At 43.8% G+C, this 26,634-nt stretch overlaps 1 protein-coding gene across 3 annotated transcripts in view; it reads left to right on the top strand.

Annotated features, from left to right (window-relative positions):
- Nucleotides 1–26,634, top strand: part of LOC138743728 (alpha-1,4-N-acetylglucosaminyltransferase-like) — a 134,806-nt gene that overhangs the window by 18,756 nt on the left and 89,416 nt on the right. Inside the window, exons 2-3 of one of the 3 annotated variants that reach the window (XM_069899375.1) lie at nucleotides 10,257–10,429; nucleotides 13,927–13,976. The gene's annotated coding sequence lies outside the window, so the exon portion shown is untranslated. Of the gene's footprint in view, nucleotides 1–10,256; nucleotides 10,430–13,926; nucleotides 13,977–22,181; nucleotides 22,264–26,634 lie in introns of those variants that run through there. The other 2 variants (XM_069899374.1, XM_069899376.1) reach the window with 2 other exon arrangements.

A 26,634-nucleotide genomic window follows, 5' to 3' on the forward strand; every position in this document is an offset into this window, starting at 1 on the left:
TAAACATATAACATTGAACTTTCCAGAAATACCTTTACCTGATAAATGAAGAAAAAGGAATTCACTGTCATAATATGTAAGGACTCCAGGTTCAAAGCGTGAAGGAAATGTAGAGATTGGTGTCTTTTCCAATAGCCCCTTAACGGAATTATTCATAATTTCTTCCAAGATGTGGCATGACATTCCTGTTGCCTATTTGGGGACATGTAGGACATCCCCAACATGGTGATCATGCCTCTCCTGTTCATCAGCTCCACCTGTTCTCTCCCTCGTGTGCATTTCTTCACCCCTGGTGACAATTGCTGCAGTAGAACACTTGGGGTGTTGGCTTGTAGCTTAGCACCTGTTGCAAGTATCTGACTGATAATTATACGATGGACAGAAGAATATATTTTAACTTCAAAAATGTAAAGTGGGTGGCACCTGTTCCTTCCGTAACAGCACCACACCTCAACTTTACATTCTTGAGTTGAACTTTAGCTTTTGTACCTGTTCTGTGACTGGAAACAACATTCTTATTTCTACCTTGCTCCATTTTCCCCAACAGACAGGACCCTTACGAGCAGTCCATAGCTCCCTGAAAGGGACAATAAGGGGATCGGGTGGTCAGGAAGATACACGACAGACTGGCTTTGATCAGTCAAGGCAGGTTATGTGGCCGCTGTTTCACATTTCAGTTAGACCACACACAGAGGATGCAATGCAGTTCCGGTCACCGCAGTACAAGAAGGATGAGGGGACTTGGGGAGAAAACACAGGAGGTTCAGCAACAGGCAGTCTGGATTTGAGAGTATGAGGCGTGCGGAAAGGTTGGAAACACATGAATTGTTTTTCAAGAGCTTCAGATGCTAAGGGGCGACCAAAAAGAAATTAGTAAAAGAATGAGAGGCAGAGAGAGATTTCAAAGTCTTTACCAGGGCAGAAATATGAAAAACCAGAGGGCATCGATTTAAAGGTGAGAGGGGGAAAGCTGAAAGTAGTTTTATGGGGCAAGTTCATATGGCTGGAACATGCAGCAATGGGTGTTGGTGGAAGCAGACATGACAGGAATATTTGAGAGTCATTTAGACAGGACATGAAAAGGCAGGGAATGGAGGACTCGGGGCTGGTCGATGGGGATTGGTTTGTTTTGGGATCATCATTAGCCATTGTTGGGAGAAGGGGCCTGTTACTGTGCTGTACTGTTTCAGATGAAGTTTCTGGAACCCCTTGACTCCATTGGCTTTGATGCCATGATTTTTAAATCTCACAGTAAATCCTTCAATAAGAAAAGGTACTTAATGTGAGTCTCATCTACTCCTGACCCCAATTCACCATTCTCCACCACGTGTAATGATTCACAATTGGAATGTTCTAACTTCTGAATGGTTTTACCAAACAAAACATCTTTCACTGGATGTGGGGTATAAAATTTTGTATCATCATGTATGTCTTGTTACTCACTTCACTGGGGAGAAAGCTTTCCTCTGATGGATGGACGGCTCGTTAGAGACAAGTCAATAACTGAAAATGGAGCAAGGGAAACACAAGATGCTGTTTCCAGTCAATGAGCACAGAATGTAAAGATCAGGGTGTAGTGCTCTACTGAAAAGTTGTTAACTTGAAAAATGATCTTTTACTGTCAGGAAGTTGCCACAGTTGCTTAGCTACCAGTCGACACCGAAAGTGTTCACTGAAGCAATTTTCACTTGGAGAGGGAAAGAAAGGGTGGAGCTGATGAACAAGGGAGACATGATCACTATGTTGGGCCTGTAGCACAGGTTCCCAAACAGGAAACAGGAATATCATCTTGGAAGAAATTCAAATAATACCCATGATGGGCTATTGGAAAATCAACCCATCTCTACATTTCCTTTCCACTCCTTTCGGGAGTGGCTTTGAATGATACTGGGAGTGTTTCTAAATTTTGACTGTGAATTACTTTTTATACTATCAGTTTGTGCCTCCACAGTATAATAGAATTTCCACAGGTTTGTATTTATGAACAGAATGAATTGTGAATGCTATCACATGTACAAACTCTTCCAATGTAATTCGACGCTACCATTTTGCTGGTTATATGAATAATTAGTTACTTCTGCCCTTATCCACACGGACCTGACTTCACATCTGAAAATACAAACTTTTCCACCATGTTAGTGCTGCATTAATGCAAATAAAAATGTTCATAGCGCTAAACCTCTGTTATCTATAATTGTCTGGTCGGGCAACCTATTGGCCAATTTTACCTGTGGCCCCTCCCCACAGGCTCCTGTATAGGTAGAGGTAGAAAATGTTGTGATGATCCTGTGGTGGAGGCAAGCATTGAGGAGAAACCTAAGGATTCACTTTGCTATTGTCAAGAGAAGAATTAATAGCGAGACAAAAGCATGATCCTGATCTTGCTGGGATAAGTGATAAGATTCTGTCTTACCATGAAATTGAAACTGTGCCAGTAGGTTACTTTGTTCAAGATGAAATATTGATGAGAAAGTGGAGACCACAAATGATACCTGCCAGTGATGACTGGGCGGTAATAAGGCAAGTTGTAATTCCCAAAACTTACAGGAATGAAATATTAAAGTTGGTTCATAGTACACCTTTAGGAGGACATCTTGGAGTGAAGGAGATGGTATAAAAGATAAGGAAACAATTTTATTGGCTGAAATTAAGAAAGGAAGTTGTGAACTTTTGGAGAACCTGTCCCACTTGTCAAATGGTGGGCAAACCTAATCAAGGACCACCAGTGGCACCTTTACAACCCATCCCTCTTTCCGGGGAGCTCTTCTCAAAAGTGATAGTGGATTGTGTTGGCCCATTGCCAAAAACCAAAGCAGGAAATTAATATTTGTTAATACTCATGTGCACAGCTTCAAGGTTTCCAGAGATTATTCCCCTGAGAAACATTAAAGCAAAGACAATTGTGAAGACGATGCTAACATTTTTCACACAGTTTGCCCTTCCTAGGAAAATTCAGTCGGACCAAGGGAGTAATTTCATGCCTGGAATATTTCAACCAGGTGGTGTATGAATTGGGAGCCCATGTTCAAATTGTGTCATCTGCCAATCATCCTGAATGTCAAGGGGCCTTGGAAAGGTTCCATTTAACTGTGAAAAATATGATGAGGGCTTATTGCATGGAAAATAATAAGGATTGGGATGAAGGAATCAATTTGTTATTATTTGCTGTTAGAGAGGCAACTCAGGAGTCTCTTGGCTTTAGTCCATATGAGTTGGTGTTTGGTCATGAAGTCAGGGGTCCATTACTATTGTTGAAGGAACAGTGGATACATAATGATATACAATCAAATCTGTTGGATTAAGTTTTCAAATTTAAAAACAGATTACATCAGGCTTGCGAGGTGGCAAGGAAAGATTTAAAAATTGCTCAGGGAAAAATAAAAATTTGTTATGATCAAAAAGCAAATTTTAGGGACATTAAACCTGGTGACAAAGTCTTGGTTTTGTTTCCAATGCAGTCAAACCCTTTGAGAGCTCAGTTTTCAGGTCCATCTAAGGTGAAATCAAAAATTAACCATACCATGTCACCTATGTCATTGAGATGCCTGATCATCGAAGAGAGACACAGATATGCCACATGAACATGCTTAAACCTTACTTTGAGAAAATGACTGAGGAGGAGACTAGGATTCCAACCAAGGTGCTTGTTATAGAGGAAAGCAAGGAGGAGATAAGTTTCGTTTAAGGTCATGGAGCACAGAAAGTGATAAGCCCCAGGCTGGAAAATTCTATAGTTTTGCAAAACTTATACAACAAGTTAATTCATTTGACTAAATCAGAAAGGGAAGAAATTAAGACGTTACTTATGAAATTTAAAGATATATTCCAAGATGTTCCAAGGAGAAATATTGTGGCTTGTCATGTTGTGGATGTCAGTGATGCTAAGCCTATTAAGCTGAATCCTTACCGAGGTAATTAGGAAAAGAGCAGATTGTTGGATCAAGAGGTGGATTATATGCTCAAAAGTGACATCATCCGAAAATCAAGTTCAAATTGGAGTTCACCCTGTGTTCTGGTGCCTAAGCCAGATGGCTCAATTAGATTTTGTACAGATTATCGAAAGGTAAACATGGTGAGAAAGACTGATTCGTTCCCTATTCCCAGAATAGATGTTTGTATAGATAAGTTGGGGAAGGCAAGTGTTTTACAAAAATTGATCTCCGTTTCTTTGATGGAGAGAGGCACAGATATTTCTGCATTTGTTACACCTTTGGGATTGTATGAGTATAATGACTAAAATGAAAAATAAGAACAGATGGTTATTGAACTGGAGCTTAATGTTACAAGAGTATGATTTAATTATTACACACATAAAAGGGACGGATAATGTAATAGCAGATTGTCAAGATCTTAATCTGGGTAGATATGAATCTAATCACATATTGTAAAATTTGGAGTGTTTATTTTATATTATTTATGTAGTACTTCCATTAATTGTTGAAAGTTTGTTCTTATGGACCAAATTGTTTTTTTAGCAGGGTGGTGTTACAGAGTTCTGTGTTGTGTATTGGCATATGTGTTGTGCGGTTTTATGTTAAAAAGTGACAGTTTGCCTTAGAGAGCCAAGGTGAAGGTGGACTGCTGAGAGAGTGGGAGACAAACTGAGCATGTGCAGAAAATAATCTAAAATGTTCTGGATTTTGACGATGAACCATCACTGGGTGTGCTGTGGAGTGGAAGTGAGCCCAAAACATGAGTCATTGTCTGGAAGACAGTTTAGAATGTTGGGCATTTTAAAAGGTATGAACATTCCGAATGCAGCCACAAGGAATTGTTCCTCTCTCTGCAAGCAACACAAGAAGACAACTTCAAATTTTGTGGTCTCTCAAACATCTTTTGGCTTCAGTTTACCAAACAAACTGAATTTTGTTTATGATCTTTGCTTCAGTTGAGATTGAAGTTTTGTGTGTCTAATTTTTTTTCTGTGGGCTGGTTGGAAATATAACTTAGACTTTAATTACATATGTTATATTTAGGCTGGAGAATTTATTAGTTTTACACTGTTATAGAAATTTGCATAGTAACCAGTGGACATTGTTATAAAAGGGTGGATTTTGAATTAAAGTTTGAAGCTGAATTTTTGTTAATAAAGTAATTGTTCATCTGTACCCCTGTGTGATATGCCTTCTTTGTGGTTGCTGATTTGATGTTGTAACAGTACCTACTGGCCAGGGGCATTGAAAGCAGCCGCACCACTAGCCAAAACCCACAAGGTAACGGACAAGTAGAGAAAGAGAACTCCACAATCTATAAGGCCTTACTCCTTGCTCTCAAAACTAAACATCTCTGTCTCCCACTGGCAGGATCTTCTCCCAACCGCACTACATTTCATCTGCTCTCTCCATTGTGACAACTCACGAACGTATATTTTCTTTCCCAAGGAAATGGACTACTGGAACAACCATGACTCATAACCCCTGGATCTGTGCTGCTCCCCATGAAACCCCACAAATCAGATCCATTAGTCGAACAAGTTCAACTCCTTTATGCAAATCCACATTATGCCTTTGTTCTTTTTCCAGAAGGGAGAGAGGACACCGTGTGTGTCCAAGACCTCATACCAACTGGGATGCCTGAGTCTCCAACTCCAGCTCAATCTCCACCACCTCAAACACCCACCCCACCCACACAAGTACCGCATGGTACCCACCCACCCAAATCTTGTGGCCACAGGGATGAATATTGTTAACCACGTCCATTTTCTTTCACAAGAATCTAACCTTACACCTACAGATGAAGGCACTGAACATCCACCCATGATGCCATTCATTTCCACCATCCCCTACGACACTGACCATTTGACCTTCTCCAACTCAGGTATCACCACCGCAAGAGTCTTCAACTCAAATCTCACCACTGCAGGAGCTGAGATGGTCCAGATGGTCCACATGTCACATCAAACTGCTGGACAGACTCAACCTGTAATTGTAACTGTAATACTCCACTTAATTTAGTCTTTACTCCATGATTTTACCAGTCTGTCATGGCTGGCTTTTGGCTTTCTAACAGGAAGGTGACTGTGGTGATCATTCATATTGCATGCTTGTATGTAGAATGTAGTTGCTTGTAGTTGCTCGCTGCTGGCTGGTATGCAGGACTGGCACGATAGGCTAACTAGGGGGAAGTAGCCACCTTGCTTGCATATATGTGTTCCAGTCCACTGCTCTTAGCTCAGATTGGGACTAGCCTCACAGATGGCTAACACTCCCATGTTTTTGCTAATTAAAGCCTCTGTTATACGCACATCTCATTGTGGTGCACTGTGGTGCAGCAAGCAGACACAAACCTCGATAAGACTTTAATTAGCTTAAAGTTGCACACCAAGATCTCTGTAGCCCCTGGTTCCACATGGCCAACTGCCTTAGGAAGAGGCTGACATGAGTCTTTATATAAGCTGGTAATTGGCAGCCAGGGAGTGGGCCCAGCCTCCCAGGTTGCCTATTGCAGATACAGTAGTTGTCCCCTGCAGGAGACCAGTGGGAGTGAAGCGATTGTGGTGGTTGTATCACCACACTCCTGTCTCGTGAGTTATTGACTGTGGTTCAGCTGCACGAAGTTTAAAACCACAATTACATTCTGATTATAATAAAATATATATAAAGGAAAATAGAATTTATGTGGATTACACATGTATATAAACCCTAACACTCCCTCTCCCTCACCATTACTCTCCTCCCTCCCCTCCCTCCTACCCCTCCAATTAACCCACTAAAAGAAAGTATAGAAGGAGATCATCAATTTTATACAAAAATCAAGTTTACAGCTGTGAAACGGAGAATCATAGCCAGACCTGACCATTGAGAGATTAAATCTTCAGATCAACATTTTGAAAATATGTGCTCCATACTTTTGAGAAAAAATGTTATTTATCCCATAAATTATAGGTAATCATTTCAAAAGGACAGAAGATTTCACTTCAGTCTGCCATCTTTCCAATCCCAAATCCATACCAGATTTCATTTAATGGCCAAATAGTTCTTAGATACAGCTAAACTGAATTGTAAAAATTCAATTTGATCCACAGTTAATCTTAATTTTAAACTAATCATTTTAATAACTCCCACTAAAAACAACATTGGGGCAAACAAGTTTTACTTTTAATATTGTTTCCAAAAATAGTTTGACTGCAGCCAAAATGTTTCAACTTTGTGACACAACCAAGTTGAGTGAAGTAAAGAACCTTACTCTTTACCATATCTGAAACATAAATCTGATGATATTAAATTAAACCACTTTAATATTTGAGGGGTGAAATATAATTGATGCAAAAAATTATACTGTAAGTTGGGCACTACCAGTTGCCCCAATAATTACAGAGACAAAGACTGAGGGGAATGATAGGCTTTATTACACACAAGACTGCTGGCCTGTGTCCAAGCTATAGGGAATTGCCGGGAAGGCTCAACTTCATGGCCTAGGTCTCAGGGGAGGAGTCCAGGGAGGAGTGTAGGAGAGGAAGTCATCAGGAGGGCGAGCCACCCCATGCCTGCACTGGTCAGAACATACAATACTATATCATTACATTCACTCCCTCTTTTAAAATAGAGACCTCCGTGAACCATAACAAGGAAGGGGAAGAGGGAGAGGAAAGAAAGAAAAAAAATGGGAAAGGCAGACTCTCCCTCTGACTAGAGGTTCAGTCGCAGGGCAACTTCTTCCTTTTACCGGACCGATGAGGGGCTGGCAAGTCCATGCGTTGCTCCTCGGGGCAGGAGGCTGTCGCGGGAGAGGCCGGGGGGGAACAGTTTGGGTTGGATTGATGGTGGAGGACTCCCGGCGAAATGGATGCTCTGATGTCTTGTTGGGGGTCGACTTCTGGGGGGGGAGACAGGCGGGCAGCCAGGTGGCTCGGATACCAGGATTGCGCTCCTGTGTAATGTGGGCTGGTCACTGACGTGTGTTCCTGACAAGGGAGGAGATGTTGAGTGTCCATGATAGGCCACTTGTTAAATGGACTCCAAGGAACTTGGTGCTCTCTACTCTCTCCACTACTGAGATATTAATATGTAGAGGAGGGTGGTTGTTTCTGGTCCTCCTGAAGTCCACAATCTTCTCCTTGGTTTCATCTTCTCCGGTTGTTATTCTTGCACCATATTCTCTACAATACGACTCTTTGTTGTTGTTGATGACACCAATACACAAAAATGCTGGAGAAACTCAACAGGTCACACAACATCCATGAGGAGTAAAAGGCAGCAACTTTTCACTTCTTCATCAGGAACCTCAGCTGCTGAAGATTTCCTGATTTAACTCATCTTTCTGCACCTGATCAGATAGTTTTTCTTGCCTCTCTCTCCCTTTGTCTTCCGTCCTCCTGTCCTCTCCCTCTGTTGGGCACTATCAGTTGCCCCAAAAATTGCAATGACAAAGACTTGAGGGGAATGATAGGCTTTATAGCACAAAAGACTTCAGCTGGCCTGGATCCAAACTAGGGAAATGCAGGGAAGGGAAAGGTGGCCCGACCTTTATGGCCTGGGTCCCAGAAAGGAGTCCAGGTAAGAGTGTCATCAAGGGGCAGGCCAGCCCAAGCCAATTCGCATATACAATCCATACCATTACACCATTATACCACCATGTTTCACCTCTGCCAGGTTCACCAATCCTTTGTTCCTCCCCTCCCACCTGCTCCCTTTCACATTGGCTTCTCTACTAATTTCCCTCAGTCTTTATGTAGAGTTTCAGCTCAGAAAGTTGGCCATTATTTTTTTCCCACAGATTCTGCTCGACTCAGTGTCCCCACAGCAGATTGTGTTCAGTTTCAGATTCCAGGATCTGAAATCTGACATGGTTATGACACATCATTGGACACATCAGGGCCTGTTGTCACAGATACGTGGGAGATTTGTAGCAGGGCTCAAAATGTCAGTCAAGAGGACCTCACCAGGAATATTGATAAGTGGTGCAGAGTCACTGCGGGTAGTGCAAACTGAGCCACAGTTCCTGCAATTGAATTTAATCCTGGCATCTGGAGAAATATAGTGGTGTTTCCTTGTTCTCCTGGTGACTGGATGGATTTTTCCCACTGTTCCAGTTTGCTGCTACAGCCCAAAGACAGGCTGATTATGAAATTCTGGGTAAAATAAGGCTCATTAAATAGACGTGATGAGAACTGATGAGGGAAACAATTGAGGGAATGAGATGGACCTGAGAAGTGGCACAAACTGAATAACTTTCTGGGTAGAAAGTTTACAGGATGTAACGATGGCAACAAATTGGTGAATAATTTCCAACTAACTGTAATGTTCATGGAAGAGAGATAGATCTTTTTCCCTTTTTAAAAATTTAGACTTACGGCACACTAAGAGGCAATTTTAGACCCAATTTCACCCTATTAACTTACATTCCAGGTCCATTTCAAACAGTGGGAGGAAACCAGAGCCCACAGGGAAAGCTCATTTGGAAGTACGGAGAAGGTACAAACTCCATACTGAGAGTGTGGTTTTTTAAAACCCTGTTCCGATCACTGGCACTATAAAGGCCACTGTAAACCTTATGCCAATCGATTATCCTTCATAAAAGGTACAAAATTATTTTGAAACAAATGTGTTTTTGGAGAGATACCACCCTTTGAACCAATTGCATTGTTCAACTTTGTCCAAATGGTTATCCAATGTTTCCCTTGAACCAAATAACAATTTTGAATCCCATTTGTAAATAACCTCTATTGCTAGATTATCTCTCATTTTATCCAGTTCAATTTTAATGCAGGCTGCTATTTTAGAACCCTTGAACAGAGAAGCAAAAAATTTCAGCTGAGCTGCTTGGTAATAATTTTTAAAAGGAGGGAGTTGTAATCCTTCCAATTCATTCTTCCAAGTTAACTTTTCTACCGAGACATCTTCCCCTTCCACACAGCCCCCAGAGTGTCCCTTCCTTACCTCCCTGCCTCTTCCTCCGATCACTTCCTCACTTACATCATTCCCATTTTTCCAAACCCATCATCTTCCCCCTCTCATCTGGCAGCTTGTGCTCCTCCCCCTCCACCTTCCCTTTCCTTCAGGCTTCTGCCCTCTTCCTTCCCAGCCCTGATGGATGGTTTCAGCCTGAAATGTTGACTGACAATGACCTTTCATGGAAATACTCATTTCAGAAGGGTCAGGCAGCATCTGTGCAGAGAGAAACAGAGAATCATTCAGCTTTACTGAAATCTCTTCAGCAATTTCTGTCCTCACCCCAATTCTCATGAAATTTAATTGAATGGAAATATGCTTGACGTTCGAATTTTGTTTATTTGATTTTTATCTGCCCTTTTCAAGGATCATGATATCATCTGGTTATTCAGTTTTACAAAAACCTTCATTGGAGTGTCACACCCAGAGATGATTAATAAGCTATGCCAACATTTTAAACTGAAGGTAAAAATTGAAATAGCCAGAACACGGAGTCTAACACCCAGAACAGTCTTATTGACTCCATCAGTTTAACACAGGTGAGCGACGATGATTTTTAACTTATTTTCATCATAATCATGTTGTGATTTTGTCTGTGTTTTGAGAAACTGTGTTTTATTTGTTCTGCCTCTGGCGTAAGGAGATCGCTCCATGAAAAGTAAATACATTCACTTCTTCCAACTCATGAGCTGACAGTATGAAGGGTTAATTATGGTCACAGAATAAAAGGTCTAATTTTCTCACTGACGCTAAACTGAATGGTAATCGTTTTTGTGAAATGTTTTCTATTTTCACTGATCTGTGGTGCCACTTGATCCAATCGATCCCCCTTTACCGAATCCTGAACAACCTCCATTCCCTATCTGTCCTCATCGAAAAGTGAACTTTTGTTGACCCTATGTATGGATTTTACATGATAGATGTTTGTCTAGTTGCATTTTATCTGTGGAGGGAGTTAACAGAGTTGATGTTTCAGGCAAGTAATGTCAATTAGAATAAGGAAATGTTGGAATTTTGAGATGTTTGAAATTCAAAGAATGTGGAGGAGTGTGGAGGACACAGGGAGTGTCTGTGATTAGATGCACACTGAGGGAGACCAACTACACAAATGGGTCCAGTGGTGAGGGCTTGTTAACTGCAGTTGAGGTGAAAATAGGAGGAGATGAATGAGAATGAGGAGAGGGAGTGTATCGGGGGAAGGGGGGGAAGAGAGAGAATAAACAGCATTGACTGCAAATGTCCAAGAAGTCAAGCAGCATCTGTGGAGGGAGAAGTTGAGGCCACACAGTGGCATGGTTATGAGAACTGCTGTTTCACAGCTCCAATGAAATGATATTAGTCATAGTTTGTGTGGAGTCTGCACGTTCTCACTGTATGAGTATCCTTGGGTGCTCCAGTTTTTTTCACATTCACAAAAACATGCTGAATGTTGGGGTAATTGGCCACAATAGTTTGTTCCAAGTTGAAACTGATTGTAAACGATGGGTCCAGCAACACTGCTTCTATCCTTTGATTTTGCATGACCAGACCTTGAGGCAGAGGAAATTTAAAGTCCTTGTGAAGTGCCCTTTTGATCATAGAACGTTACATCATAGTGCAAGTCCTTTGGCCCTCAATGTTGTTCAAAAGCTTAGACACCTATGAATAAGAACTAAACACTCCTGACCTCATAACCCTCTGTTTTACTATCATCCATGTGCACATCTAAGAGTTTCTTAAATGTCTGTATTGTTCCAGCATCCACCACCACCCCTGGCAATGCATTCTGGGCACCCACAACTCTCTGTGTAAAAAGGAAACTTGCCTTTGTTGTCTCCATCAAACTTCCTCCCTTCACTTTGTACCGATGTCTTCTGGAGTTTGCTACTCACACCCTGGGACAAAGGTGCTGACTATCATCCTTTTACCAGATAGCTTTAACCCAGTCTACCAGTTACCAGTCTACCTTTAACCTGTCTACCAGTTAAAAGCAGGGTGTGCAAGGGTGGGGACAGCTAGTCTGAGGTTCCAAAGGAAATAAAGGAAGGCTTGAAACTAAAAGCTTGTGTGTACAAAGACACTAAGAGCGGTGTAAAACTAAAAGACTTGGAAAAGTTTAAAAAGTAACAAAGAACCACAAAGTGAGCTAAAAAGAGAAGGAAGGTGGACTATGAGAAAACATTAGCAAAAAATATAAAAAGGGACAGTCAAAGTTTTCATACTTATACAAAGCACAAGAAGTTAGTGAAAGAGAAATTTGGTCCCTTGGAAGATAAGAAGGGGGAATTGATACTGGGAAATGAGGCAATGGCTGAGACCTTGAATGACTCTTTTGTGTTGGTCTTCATGGTGGAGGACACATCTACCATGCCAAAGACAAATAATATAGATCACTCCTACACAAAGATAAGAAAGACCTCCCATTCTTTCCCAAGACTATACTTTGGCAAGTCTGGTTACCTGGCTGTGCTCCCTCTGCCTTCATACAGACAGAGGCTAAAAAGAGAGGCTACGGAGGTCAGGACAGCTGGAAAATGGTCACAGTAGATTGAAAAAGAGTTCCTCGAGTCAATGGATTGGCAGTGTTCAACAACTCTACTGCAAATCCGAACGAGTACACCAAGGCTTTCACACACTTCATCAAAACAGCTGTGGAAGAGTGTGTCCCCACCAGATCATTCAGGGTTTTCTCCCTACCAGAAGCCCTGGATGAACAATGAAATCTGGAAACTGCTAGAAGCCAGATCACAGGCATTCATCTGAAGATCAAGATCAGTACAGGAGGAGCAGGTTTGCCTTTCAGAAGGCTATCTCCTGGGCAAAGTGGAGCAACTGTCCATGGTACAGGTGAGGTCGCATTTGGATACTACGTGCCCTTCTGGTCTTCTTATTTGAGGAAAGATGTATTGGCTCTGGAGGTGGTGCAAAAAAGTTTGACCAAGTTGACACAATACGGAAAAAGGCAGATAAAATACAAAACACGAAAAAAAAGGCAGAAGGAAGAAGAATTCTGAACTTCTGGCCAATCACACAGGAAAATGTCCATGACCAATGTTACATAATTCAGGGACAGAATTTGTTTAAAATAGATTATTTCTTCTTCTTTCTTTGGCTTGGCTTCGCGGACGAAGATTTATGGAGGGGGTAAAAAGTCCACGTCAGCTGCAGACTCGTTTGTGGCTGACAAGTCTGATGCGGGACAGGCAGACACGATTGCAGCGGTTGCAGGGGAAAATTGGTTGGTTGGGGATGGGTGTTGGGTTTTTCCTCCTTTGCCTTTTGTCAGTGAGGTAGGCTCTGCGTTCTTCTTCAAAGGAGGTTGCTGCCCGCCAAACTGTGAGGCGCCAAGATGCACGGTTTGAGGCGATATCAGCCCACTGGCGGTGGTCAATGTGGCAGACACCAAGAGATTTCTTTAGGCAGTCCTTGTACCTTTTCTTTGGTGCACCTCTGTCACGGTGGCCAGTGGAGAGCTCGCCATATAACACGATCTTGGGAAGGCGATGGTCCTCCATTCTGGAGACGTGACCCATCCAGCGCAGCTGGATCTTCAGCATCGTGGACTCGATGCTGTCGACCTCTGCCATCTCGAGTACTTCGACGTTAGGGATGTAAGCGCTCCAATGGATGTTGAGGATGGAGCGGAAACAACGCTGGTGGAAGCGTTCTAGGAGCCGTAGGTGGTGCCGGTAGAGGACCCATGATTCGGAGCCGAACAGGAGTGTGGGTATGACAACGGCTCTGTATACGCTTATCTTTGTGAGGTTTTTCAGTTGGTTGTTTTTCCAGACTCTTTTGTGTAGTCTTCCAAAGGCGCTATTATAAAGCAAATGAAAATGCCATGCTTGTACTTTGGAGGTTTAATTTATGTCCTTTCAACTTGTTTTAACTTGTTGAAATGCTTGGAGACCAGTAACATCATGGTGTCTCCGAACATCAACTTTTCCAAGGCTGTTACCTCAACTCTCAAGCTCACAGCCCTGAAATGAACAATATGTTGCAATTAATAATGAGCCTGTGACAATATTCCTTCACAATTTTCATTGTGTTCCTTTAGAAATTTGCAGAAACAGTTCATCAATCAATGTGACTTTGACCCCATATCAGGTTTGACCTGTTCTTTATATATAACAGATATGTTGGAATGTAGCAGTGATCTTTGTGGTGGCTTGGTTAGTGTAGCAGTTTGCCCAACACTGTTACAGCACCAACACTCCAGACTGGGGTTGGAGCCCCACTCTGTCTGTAAGGAGTTTGCATGTTCTCCCACATTCCAGGTACCCACAATTCTCAGTGTAAAATCTTATCCCTGGTTCTCCCCTAAACTTCCCCGCCTTCATTTTGTACTCATGTCCTCAGGTGCTGGTTGTCCACCCTATCTATGTCTCTCATAATCTTGTAGTCCTCTATCAAGTTTTCTCTCATCCTTCTTCAATCCAAAGAGAAAAGCCCCAGCTCCGCTAACCTTGCCTCATAAGACTTGTTTCCCAATCCAGACTACATCCTGGTAAATCTCCTCTGCACCCTCTCCATAGCTTCCACAACCTTCCTATAATGAGGTGGCCAGAACTGAACTCAATACTCTAAGTGTGGTCTCACCAGAGATTTGTTGATTTGAAATATGACCTCTCTACTCTTGAACTCAATCCTCTTATTAATGAAACACAGGAACCCATAGGGCTTGTTAACTATCCTTTCAACCTGTGTGGTGACCTTGAGGGATTTATGGATTTGAATGCCAAGGTCCATCAGTTCATCCACACTCTTAATTAATCAACCATTAACGCCGTACTCAGCCTCTGGTCCGTCCATCCAAACTGAATCACTAAACACTTATCCACTTTTCGGCCCATCTCTGCATCCTGTCTATATCCTCTTGTAACCTTCTATATCATTCAACTCCATCCACAACTCCTCTAAGTTCGTGTCATCTGCAAACTTCCTGACTCATCCTTACACTTCTTCAAGCAGGTCACTTGTACATGTGCAAACACTCGGTGCGGTGAACTTGCTGCACATTTTATCTTGAACATCCACAGCTTTCATTGCTTATGGGGTCTCTGGATTCCATCCTTTTAGTTTGTTCTGTGCTTTGAATACACAAACACGGCATCAGGAGGTGGCCATTCCTCCTCCTCAACCTTGCTCTCATGTTCAATGATATGTAACCAGCCACAATCCTGCAGCCTTGACCCCAGCGACTTTCATCCCCTGGTTCTTTTTTTTTTCCTCCATCTAAAGCACACATGTCAAACTCAGGCCTGCGTGTCATATTTGGCCCGTGATATAATTATATTTGGCCAGCAAGATCATATCAAATATGTATTAGAGCTGGCCCGCTGGCCACCACGCCAGTATAGCGCATGCACAGCTAATACTACAAATCCCAGAATGCTTTACAAATGCGTTGGCGCTGGCCCGTCAGCCCGCTAATCGGCCCCACCTCCTCTCTTTACTTTCATTAGCATCTGCGACCTGTCGTCCAACTCACATGTAATAAACCCCTTACGAAAAATGGCCAAACGATAGACAGAAAACAGGACCTTTCAAGACAGGTGGGAGGCAGACTATATGTTCATCATTTTAAAAGACAAACCTGTTTGTCATTGAAGCAAGATGTTAATTTTTTGATGCTGCCTTGTGAAAAAAAAATACATTTAAAAGGAGCTTAAAGGCGATAGAGAAATATTATTTATTGAATATTTTATTTCTCATTTGTTAATGATTATTCTGGAAAGAGTTTAACCAAAACTATTATTAAAAATTTATTTTAATAAGAAAAAGTTTAACATTACATATGTTGAAGAAGAGAAAACATGCAGATGTTGTTGAAAATTTTCAATAAATATTTAGTTTGGCCCACAACTTAGTCCAAGTTTTTAATTTTGGCCCTCTGTGAATTTGAGTTTGACACCCCTGATCTAAAGTGACATAATTTGAATCCATAAAATTGCTGGATAAATTCAGCAGGTCCCGCAGCGTCTTGATATACAACCAACATTTACGGTTTGAGCCTTTTGTCAAGGTATGAGCAAAAAGCAGGCAGGTACCTGAATGGAAAGGTAGGGGTAGAGGGCCAGGGGGAGGAGCATCACTCAACAATCAGGAAACCATTGATGGACATGGCTAGAGGAGAGAAGGAGGAAAAAGGCTGAGAATTAATGGGGGAGGTGGAGCAGGGTAGGTCTCTAAATGCAGAGCTGCAACAAAGGAGATGGAATGATAGAGAGAGGGAGGTGAGGGAAGGGAGGGGAGAGGAGCTCATTATCAAACCCACAGACAGGGGTGGCACTGTTGTGGTGTGGTGCACTGAGCTTGCTGAGACTAGATGACAGCTCCCAGACACCCCCCTCTGACTTACCCCTTTAACAGGACCCCACCAAAACACATTAACCACTATTTTTGGCCTGCTCTGTTCAGAACATTTCTCTTCCAAAACCTTCAATCTTATGTTTTCCAACCCTGCTCTACCTGGTTTGATCATCCACCCACATCCACAAACCCATTTATCCCAGTAGACCTCTTGTTTCCCAATGTTCCTACCACATTGTTCCCCCCTCCCAGCCCAGTCCTGCCCCCACCTACATCAGTGAGACCTCACATGCACTCCAGTACTTCAAAAACTTCCAGTTTCCTGAACTCAGCTGCCTCATCTCCACCATGCCCATCCAAACTCTACACCTCCACCCATTATGCCAAAGGCAAAAAAGCAATTTTTGTTTTCCTCCACAACAAACCCAACCAGTCACCCAACACCACCACCCTCCTGCAGCTGGCAGAAGGTGTTCTCGCCTAAACAATTTCTTCTTCGACTCATCCCACTTTCTTCAACTCAAAGGGGTAGTCATGGTACTCATATCAACCTGCCATTTTATTGGCTACGTGCAGAAATCCATGCTACAAGCCGACACATGCAGTTCTCTGCATCTTTTCCTCTGCTTCATTCCTGACTACATTAGGGCTGCCTCAGGAATCCATGATTCAACTTCATCCACCCTGCTGTCAAATTCCACCCTGACATCAAATTCAGTTTGATCCATCTCCAGCAACACCCAGCCCTTTTTCAAATTCTCATTCACCATAAAAAATATATTAAATAGGAGGAAGATACGGTCATCAGGCGCATCACCATCCAATTAAATCATGGTTGATCTGATGAGAAACTCATTTCCACCTACCGGCCTTTTCCCCATATCCCTTAATTCCCTACTTCTATCCAACCTTGTCGTAAATATATTCACAGAGGAAGCCTCCACTGCTTCAATGAGCAGCAAATTCCATAGATTCACCATCCTCTGAAAAAAGCATTTCCTCCCCATCTCTATCCTAAATCCACTATCCTGATCTTGAAGCTATGTTGCCTAGTTCTAATCTCCCCCACCAATGGGAACAAGTTACCAACCTCTATCTTATCTATGCCTTTCATAATTTTAATGTGTTTCTATAAGATTTCCTCTCAGTCTCCTAAATTCAAGCAAGTACAGTCCCAGACAATTCAACCTCTCCTCTCCTCTGCAATCAACCTAGTAAGGAGAACAGAACTCCATGCAGTACTCCAGATGTAGCTCTCTAGTACCTTGTAACATTGAAGCATAACCTCCCTGCTCCAAAATTCAATCCCTCTAACAATGAAGGCCAACATTCTATTTGCCTTCTTGATAGCCTGCTGCTTGTGCCATTCAGCCTTTTGCGATTCATGCACAAGCTCTCCCAAGTCCTTCTGCATGACATTATGCTGCAACCACTTTCCATTTAAATAATAAACTGATCTTCGAAAGTGGAGAACCTCACATTTACCAACATTGTTCTCCAACTGCCAGACCTCAGCCACTCACTTAACCTATCTATATCTCTCTGCAGACTCTCCGTATCCTCAGTACAATTTGCCTTTCCACTCAATTTAGTGCCATCTGCAAACATAGACATACTACACTCTGTTTCCCCCCCCCCTCACTTCCAGATCATTAATGTATATTGTGAACAGTTGTGTGCCCAGCACTGACCCCTATGTTACCCCCGCTCATCACTGATTACCAACCACTAACCCCTGTGCCCCAACTCTCTACTTTCTTTTGGTCATCCTCTGTTCATGCTTATACATCACCCCATCTCTATGCATCCTTATCTTATGTATGTCTTTTCAGCGGCACCTCATTGAATTTCTGAAAATCCAAGTAAACGATGTCCATCTGCTCCCCTCTATTGTATCACCAAAGAACCCCAGTAACTTGGCTCTCACCTGTATATCCTCCATTTCCCACACATCTGCCCTGTCCCCCTCTGACTCCAGACACAACAACAATATTCATGTCCTGTTTCACACGCAGATCCTTTCCACTCTTTTTGAGAGCCCAGTTATTGTGGTTCCCCCATGGCCACTTGACTGTTCCTTAACTTGAACACATCCTTTGGGTCAACAACCCTAATATTGTTCCCAGTTGATGCAACCCCAAGTTGTATCTAAATGGTAAAAATGTTGGAGAACCTCAGCAGGTCAAACAGTGTCCTTTGTATAGCAAACATAAATATACATAACCAACATTTTGGGCTTAATTCCTTCATCAAGGTATCAAGGCTCAAGCCCAAAATGTCAGTTATCTGTGCTTTATAAAGGAGGCCCCGGTCCGGGCAGAAAGAAGGAGGCGGTGGCCCCGGTCCGGGCACAGGGAAAGCAGTGGCGGCCCCAGTCCGGGCAGAGGGTAGGCGGCAGCGACCCCGGTCCGGGCAGAAGCAAGGGGGAGGCGGTGGCCCCGGCCTCGGTCTAGTGAGGCAGGCGGAGGCCCCGGTCCGAGCAGAAAGAAGGAGGCGGCGGCCCCGGTCCGGGCAGAGGGAAAGCAGCGGCGCCCCGGCCCCGATCCGGGCAGTATGGTCTGACCTAGGAGGGGAGGCAGGCCCCTCCAGCCCGGGTAAGAAACCTGCATAGGAGAAGGCCACTCCGATATAAAGCCTACAACCCAAGGACCTCACTGCCACGTCCCAGCTTGCTTGGCCACGGCACATGAACCATGGGTGTAAAGGGTGGGGCCAGTACTGCGCACACTGCACTCCACCTAAAAGCTCCTTTGCGCAGGCCCAAGGACAGGTCCATGTCCTCCCCCTCCACATCCTCCCCCTCAAAAGATGCTTACAAACTCAAGCTAGCATGCTGGGACATCAGAACCATGCAAGACAAGGCTGACAGCCACCGACCTGAATGTTGGTCTGCCCTCATCGCACATGAACTCCTCAGACTTGACATCGACATAGCAACTCTCAGTGAAGTCCACCTGGCAGATGTAGGCAGCCTCCAAGAACGCGGTGCGGGCTACACACTCTACTGGACTGGCAAGCCTATGGATGCACGACGCCTATCTGGTGTAGGCTTCATGGTCAAGAACTCCATTGCCTCCACACTCGAAAACCTTCCGACAGGCCACTCGGACCGGATCATGTCCATGCGACTCCCCCTTCAAAACAAGCGTCACATCACCCTAATCAGTGTCTATGCTCCAACCCTCCAGGCGGAACAAGCAGAAAAGGACAAGTTCTACACTGATCTGCGCAACCTCATTCAACGCACCCCTACAGCCGACAAGGTTGTCATCCTTGGCGACTTCAACGCTCGCGTCGGCAAAGACTCAGAAACCTGGCCAGGAATCCTGGGCAAGCATGGTGTCGGCAAGTGCAACGACAATGGGCGCCTCCTGTTGGAGCTCTGCGCAGAACAGCGGCTTGTCATTACAAACACCCTTTTTCAGCAGAGGGACAGCCTTAAAACTACCTGGATGCATCCCCGATCCAAACACTGGCACCTCCTGGACTACGTCCTGGTACGAGAAAGAGACAAACGAGATGTGCTCCACACCAGGGTCATGCCCAGCACGGAATGCCACACTGACCACCGGCTGGTTCGCTGCAAGCTCAACCTTCACTTCAAGCCAAAGTCCAGGAACAGTAAAGCCCCCAGAAAGAGGTTCAATGTTGGAAACCTGCAGTCAGACGAAGTGAGAGGAAACTTCCAGGCAAACCTCAAAGCAAAGCTCGAGGATACAATCCGCCTCACGGACTAGTCCCCTGAAACCCTCTGGGATCAGCTGAAGACTACCATACTGAAATCCACTGAAGAGGTACTGGGCTTCTTCTCCAGGAAAAACAAGGACTGGTTCGATGAAAACAACCAGGAAATCTAGGAGCTGCTGGCAAAGAAGCGAGCTGCCCACCAGGCTCACCTTACAAAGCCGTCCTGGCCAGAGAAGAAACAAGCCTTCCGTCGCGCATGCAGCCATCTTCAGCGCAAACTCTGGGAGATCCAAAATTAGTGGTGGACTAGCCTCGACAAACGAACCCAGCTCAGCGCGGACATTGGCGACTTCAGGGGTTTTTACAAGGCTCTAAAGGCTGTGTACGGCCCCTCACCTCAAGTCCAAAGCCCGCTGCGCAGCTCAGACGGTAAAGTCCTCCTCAGCGACAAGATCTCCATCCTCAACCGATGGTCAGAACACTTCCAATCTCTTTTCAGTGCCAACTGCTCAGACCAAGAATCCGCCCTGCTCCAGCTCCCTCAACAGTACATAAGGCTAGAGCTGGATGATGTCCTCACCCCGGAAGAGACATATAAGGCAATTGAACAACTGAAAAGTGGCAAAGCAGCAGGTATGGATGGAATCCACCCAGAGGTCTGGAAGGCTGGCGGCAAAACTCTGCATGCCAAACTGCATGAGTTTTTCAAGCTCTGCTGGGACCAAGAAAAGCTGCCTCAGGACCTTCGTGATGCCATCATCATCACCCTGTACAAAAACAAAGGCGAGAAATCAGACTGCTCAAACTACAGGGGAATCACGCTGCTCTCAATTGCAGGCAAAATCTTCGCTAGGATTCTCCTGTAGAATAATATCTAGTGTCGCCGAGAATGTTCTCCCAGAATCACAGTGCAGCTTTGGCGCAAACAGAGGAACTACTGACATGGTCTTTGCCCTCAGACACCTCTAAGAAAAGTGCAGAGAACAAAACAAAGGACTCTACATCACCTTTGTTGACCTCACCAAAGCCTTTGACACCGTGAGTAGGAAAGGGCTTTGGCAAATACTAGAGTGCCTCGGATGTCCCCCAAAGTTCCTCAACATGGTTATCCAACTGCACGAAAACCAACAAGGTCGGGTCAGATAAAGCAATGAGCTCTCTGAACACTTCTCCATTAACAATGGCGTGAAGCAAGGCTGTGTTCTCGCACCAACCCTCTTTTCAATCTTCTTCAGCACGATGCTAAACCAAGCCATGAAAGACCTCAACAATGAAGACGCTGTTTACATCCGGTACCGCACGGATGGCAGTCTCTTCAATCTGAGGCGCCTGCAAGCTCACACCAAGACACAAGAGCAACTTGTCCGTGAACTACTCTTTGCAGACGATGCCGCTTTAGTTGCCCATTCAGAGCCAGGTCTTGAGCGCTTGACGACTGAATATTTGGCCTGGAAGTCATCCTGAAGAAAACTGAGGTCCTCCATCAGCCAGCTCCCCACCATGACTACCAGCCCCCCCACATCTCCATCGGGCACACAAAACTCAAAACGGTCAACCAGTTTACCTATCTCGGCTGCACCATTTCATCGGATGCAAGGATCGACAACGAGATAGACAACAGACTCGCCAAGGCAAATAGCGCCTTTGGAAGACTAAACAAAAGAGTCTGGAAAAACAACCAACTGAAAAACCTCACAGAGATTAGCATATACAGAGCCGTTGTCATACCCACACTCCTGTTCAGCTCCGAATCATGGGTCCTTAACCGGCATCACCTATGGCTCCTAGAACGCTTCCACCAGCGTTGTCTCCGCTCCATCCTCAACATTCATTGGAGCGACTTCATCCCTAACATTGAAGTACTCGAGATGGCAGAGGCCGACAGCATCGAATCCACACTGCTGAAGATCCAACTGCACTGGGTAGGCCACGTCTCCAGAATGGAGGACCATCGCCTTCCCAAGATCGTGTTCTATGACGAGCTCTCCACTGGCCACCGAGACAGAGGTGCACCAAAGAAGAGGTACAAGGACTGCCTAAAGAAATCTCTTGGTGCCTGCCACATTGACCACTGCCAGTGTGCTGATATCGCCTCAAACCGTGCATCTTGACGGCTCACAGTTCGGCAGGCAGCAACCTCCTTTGAAGAAGACCGCAGAGCCCACCTCACTGACAAAAGACAAAGGAGGAAAAACCCAACACCCAACCCCAACCAACCAATTTTTCCTCGCAACCGCTGCAACCGTGTCTTCCTGTCCCGCATCGGACATGTCAGCCGCAAACGAGCCTGCAGCTGACGTGGACATTACTCCTCCATAAATCTTCATCCGCGAAGCCAAGCCAAAGACAAGAAGATAAAGGACACTGTTTGACCAGCCAAGTTTCTCCAGTACAGGTACAAAATTCTTTATCCGAAACCTTTGGGGGTCAGTGTGTTCCGAATTTTGGATTTTTCCAGATTTCAGAACAAAAGCCAGCTGCCCAGATTTAATACTACCTGAATTGTGCTGCCATATCTACCCCCTTCCAGTCACGCTGGTGTCTCTCTCCCCCCTTTCCAACCATGCTGGCATCTCTCTTCCCCCCTCCAGTCACGCTGGCATCTCTCATCCCCCCCTTCCAGTCGCACCGCCGTCTCTCTCCACCCCCCTCTGCCCCAGCCTCTCTCTCTTCCTCTCTCACACCCCCTCCCCCTCCCTCCCCTCTTCTTTCTCCCTTCTCCCCTCCATACCCCCTCCCTCCCTCCCTCCCTCCCCGCTCCCTCCCCATTCCACTGTACTAGCACCAGGAAAAAGAAATGCTGGTTTTTGGAGCTTTCTGAATTTTCGATGTCCGGATAAAGGATTGTGTACCTGTACTGTGTTTTTACTTCAACCATGGTGTCTGCAGAATTTTGTGTTTTACTTGTATTCATTTGGTACAACCTCAAGTTTATTTCCACATGATGCTGGAACTGCTCTGCTCCAGAATTTCTGTTGAATGAACTCCGTTTTCACAACTCTCTGGGCGGAGAATTCCAAAGACTCACCACCCTCAGCATGGAGAAGATACCCCTTTACTCCATCCTGAATGGTCTCCCCATTATCCGTGACATCTGGATTTAGGCTTCAAATTCTACCTGCATTTACATATTGAACCTTCAAATAATTCTGTAAATTTTAATGAGATCATCTCTCATTCTCCTAAATTCATGAGGATACATGCCCCACATACTCATTCTCCCTCACATATTTCCTCCCAGAAAACAGTCTTGTGAATCTTTGTTACACTCTCTGTGGCAAGAATAAATACTTTTAGTTTGAAATGAAAAACAGTTTCACCAAAATCCTCAAATTCTATTCTAACTCAAAATTTTCTTCACAGCAGTCAAGAAATCCCTTGTTTAAAAAAAATATTCATCAATATCTCCAGATAAAGATTTTATTTTTTTAAAACTAAACGTTCTAGTCACAGAAACTTCAAATCGTGAAACCTGATGACCAGCACAGCTTTCCTAGAATTGAGAAATATTGTGATAATCAAGTCTCAGAATTTGCCGATTTTAAGGAATAATTTCTGGTCGACAGTCCAGGAAGCATTCATACAGCTTAGATCACTGGAAACCAAACCACTGTTCAATAGTCAAAATGGAAAGTTAACCATATAACCATATAACCATATAACCATATAACCATATAACCATATACAGCACAGAACAGGCCATTTTTGCCCTACTAGCCTCGTCCATGCTGGAACAAATGTCTACACTCTTAGTCCCACTGACCAGCACCTGGTCCATACCCCTCCAATTCTCTCCCTTCCATGTAATTATCCAGTTTTTTCTTAAATGTAAATAACATTCCTGCTTCAACCACCTCTGCCGGAAGCTTATTCCACATCCCAACCACCCTTTGCGTGAAGAAATTTCCCCTTATGTTCCCCTTATAATTTTCACCTTTCAATCTCAAACCATGGCCACTGGTTTGAATATCCCCCAATCTTAATTGAAAAAGCCTATCCACATTGACTCTCTCTGTCCCTTTTAAAATCTTGAATTCCTCCATCAAATCCCCTCTCAATCTTCTATGCACCAGAGAAAAAAGCCCCAGGCTGCTCAACCTTTCTCTGTAACTCAAACCCTGACATCCTGTCAACATTCTCGTGAACCTTCTCTGCACTCTCTCTATTTTGTTTATATCCTTCCCATAATTTGGTGACCAAAACTGCACACAGTATTCCAAATTTGGCCTCACCAATGCTTTGTACAATTTCATCATAACATCCCAACTCTTGAATTCAATACTCCAATTTATGAAGGCCAACATCCCAAATGCCTTCTTCACCACTCTATCTTCCTGAGTATCAACTTTTAGGGTACTATTTACCATAACTCTTAAATCCCTTTGTTGCTCTGCACTCCTCAATTGTCTACCATTCAATATAAGATTTGCCTTTCCAAAATGCAACACTTCACACTTATCCGTATTAAATTCCATCAGCCATTTCTCAGCCCACTCCTCTAGCTTTCCTCTATCTCTTTTTAAGCTACGGTAAACTTCCTCACTGTCCACAATACCACCAATCTTTGTATCATCGGCAAACTTACTTATCCAATTCAGCACCCCTTCTTCGAGATCGTTAATATATATAACAAACAATAGTGGACCCAGGACCGATCCCTGAGGAACTCCATTAGTCACCGCCCTCCAATTTGACAAACAATTTTCTACCACTACTCTCTGACACTTCCCATCCAACCATTGCTGAATCCATTTCACTACTTCCTTATTTATACCTAATGCCTCTACCTTTTTACCTAACCTCCTGTGTGGAACTTTGTCAAAAGCTTTTCTAAAGTCTAAATAGATAACATCCACAGCCTTCCCTTCATCAATCTTTTTCATAACCCCCTCAAAAAACTCTATAAGGTTTGTTAAGCATGATCTACCCCTGACAAAACCATGCTGACTACTACCTATCAATCCCTGTTCACCCAAATATTTGTAAATGCCATCCCTCAGAACACTTTCCATCAACTTACCTATCACAGACGTCAGACTCACAGGTCTATAATTTCCAGGCTTACATTTGGACCCTTTCTTAAGCACCGGAACAACAGGAGCCACCATCCAATCCTCTGGCACTACCCCCATGATCAGTGACATCCTAAATATCTCTGTTAATGCCCCACTATCTGTACACTAGCCTCCCTGGGAATACTTTGTCCGGACCCGAAAATTTGTCCAACTTTATCTTTTTTTAACACTGCCATCACTATCTCCTCGGTTATCCTTAAATGATTCATGACCTCCCACTATTTTTCTTTACTTCAACTGGTACAATATTTTTTTCCCTAGTGAATACTGAGGAAAATAAATCATTTAAAATTTCCCCCATCTCCTCTGATGTCTCACATAGCCTACCCTCGATATCTACAAGGGGTCCAATTTTATCCCTCACTAATCTTTTACTTTTAATGTACCTATAGAAACCCTTTGGATTTATTCTTACTCTCCCTGCCAAAGCCTCTTCGTGCCTCTTTTTGGCCTTTCTAATTTCTTCCTTAAGATTTTTTCTACACTCCTTGTAGTCCTCTTTCAATTTCTCAGCACCCTGCTGTTTATACCTTTTATACACCTCCCTCTTTCCCCTCACCAAATTTCTAATATTGCTCGAAAACCAAGGCTTCCTATGACTTTGAGCCTTTCCTTTGATTCTCACTGGGACATATCTTCTCTGTGCTCCCAAAATGTCTTCTTTGAATATTCTCCATTTTCCATTTACATCCTTTCCTGAAAAAACTCATATCCTACTCAATACTCCCCAAATCCATTCTTATTCCTTCAAAATTAGCTTTTCTCCAATCCAGAACCTCAACTTTAGGCCCTTCTTTGCTCTTCCCTAAAACTAATAGAGTTGTGATCACTAGACCCAATTTGTCCTCCAACATTAACCTCAGACACCTGACCTATCTCGTTCACTAACAGGAGATCCAGTATTACACCGTCCCAAGTCGGTTCCTCTACGTATTGATTAAGAAAACTATCTTGTACACATTTGACAAACTCTAGCCCATCCAGCCCTCTTACTGTATGGGTATCCCAATCAATGTGAGGGAAGTTAAAATCTCCCATGATCACTACCTTATGTTTATTACACATATATGCTATCTCCTTACAAATTTGTTCCTCCAATTTTCTTGGCCCATTTGATGGTCTATAATACACTCCTATTAGTGCCCTCATGCCTCCTCCACCCCTCAATTCCACCCAAACAGCCTTACTGAACAATCCCTCCAAACCATCCTGCCACCTCACGACAGTAATGTCCTCCTTCACAAGCAGAGCAACTCCTCCCCCTTTCCTATCACATCTAAAACAGAACTAAAACTTTCAACAGCAAAGACAAGACACGACACAAAATATTTACAAGAGGCAAAACACAAAAGTCTGCTTACACTGTGATTGAATTAAAAGCACAGTGCTGAAGAAACTCAGCAAGTCAAACAGTGTACTTTATATAGCAAAGATATCTGATGTTTCGGGCTTGAGCCTTTCATTAAAGTTTGACAAACCCTTGCTCCACTCCAGATTGAGAACCATGGGCAATGCTGGAGGGTCGTTGGTAAGGTGTGTGGAGACAAAGTGTTGGGAGCTGCAGTATTGTGTGCCTAGCGTACTAGTTTAGTTAGATAAGAGCCAAGCCTGCCAGGGATAACAAGAAATGGTGGATATCGTAGTTTGTAACTTGATTGTAAAGCTTTCTACCCATGACTGGTTGCAAGTGC

Source organism: Narcine bancroftii, chromosome 9, assembly GCF_036971445.1.
Source record: "Narcine bancroftii isolate sNarBan1 chromosome 9, sNarBan1.hap1, whole genome shotgun sequence".
Classification (NCBI taxonomy): Eukaryota; Metazoa; Chordata; class Chondrichthyes; order Torpediniformes; family Narcinidae; genus Narcine; species Narcine bancroftii.